Genomic DNA, 1,556 nt, shown 5'->3' on the forward strand with positions numbered 1-1,556 from the left:
AGGCTAGGTATTGATGACGTAGCCTATTACTTCTTATTAAGACCTTAAAATACTTACTATAAGGCCTTTATAAGGCTAGTTATACTTCTAAAGATATTTTATATCTTATAGAAGTATATAGCAAGGGTACTATTATACTTAGGAGATTCTTTTAAATAAGGTTTATACTAAGAGAGCGTTTTTCCTTATAAAGAAGTTCTTATATAAATAACTTATTTAGTCTTACTTCTAAAGTTAGTAGTATAAAAAGTCTAATAAGTATAAACTTAAATTAGGAATCTTTTTAGCTATCTATTAGTCTTATTATAAGTTCTAGGTAAGTTAAGTTTAAGCTTATTATATCTATTAACTAAAGTAGTAATAATATTTACTATACCCCTAAAGGTAGTTACTTCTCTATTTAGTCTTTTAGCTTTAGCTATTTTATTTTTTAGCTAAGTAATAGTGTTACAGACTATATTCTATAGCTAGCTAACTTTAAGGGTTTTAGTGTTTAGTTTTCTACTAATATTATTAATTATAGCTTATATTTAAGCTATATTATTATTATTACGTTTAATATACTATTAGATCTTATTATATATACCTTAGGTAAAGTCTAGCTTATTATTTAATTTTTTAGTGTCTTTTATTTCCTTATTTAGGCTTCTAGCTAGGGTAGTTAGGTTCTTTCTAAAGCTAGAGGAAGTTAAGGTTATCTTAAGTGTAGATATTATAAAATACTATTAGGTAAGTATTAAGGTTAACTTACTTAATAAAAGTAATTAAAGTGTTATAGCTAGTTTCTAGATAGTAAGGTTTCTACTAATAGTAAGTAGAGGTTAGTACCTTATTAATAGTATTCCTTTTCTTTATTATCTTTATTAATTACCTAGTAATTAGTTAAAGCTTAAGGTTATAAGGCAGCTTATATAGCTTCTTTATTAATTAAATTGCTAAGGTTAGATACTAAAAGGTATTTAGAGAATATATTATAAGTTAATTACTAAAAAGCTATAAAAGTCTGTGCTTAAGTGTGTCTAAGTCTATCCTATATATAAGTCCTAATTCTTTTAGTGTGCCTAGAAGTAACGCCTATCTGTTAGTCCTTTACTATAAAGCGCTATTAACTAGTTAGTCCTTTACCTAAAGCGCTTATTATCTGTTATTTCTTTCTTATTATTACGTAACTTATACTATAGTTCTTCTGTTCTAGGGAGTTATCTGTCTGTTCCTAGTTTTCTTGTTTATATAAATGCTATTACTGCCTATTATCTGCCTGTTAGGTGGGGTAACATGGCCTATAGCTTGTTAGGTTGTAACACTAGATTAGGGTATTTCTTTAAATATCCCTATATATAATCTAGAGCTAAAAAATACTCTTTAGAAGGATTACTTATATATTAGGTATATAAATTAATAGTATATGTTATATCTAGCTTAGTTTTTAAGCTAGTATAAAGTAAAGAGCCTACTTATTACTAATATATCTTTATATCCTCTTTAGTAGCCTAGTTATTATTTTTCCTAATTTTTAAGTTAGGATTAACAGGACTATCTCTTAGATTTATATCTTT

This window comes from Colletotrichum graminicola, assembly GCF_000149035.1.
Source record: "Colletotrichum graminicola M1.001 genomic scaffold supercont1.79, whole genome shotgun sequence".
In the NCBI taxonomy this organism is placed as follows: domain Eukaryota; kingdom Fungi; phylum Ascomycota; class Sordariomycetes; order Glomerellales; family Glomerellaceae; genus Colletotrichum; species Colletotrichum graminicola.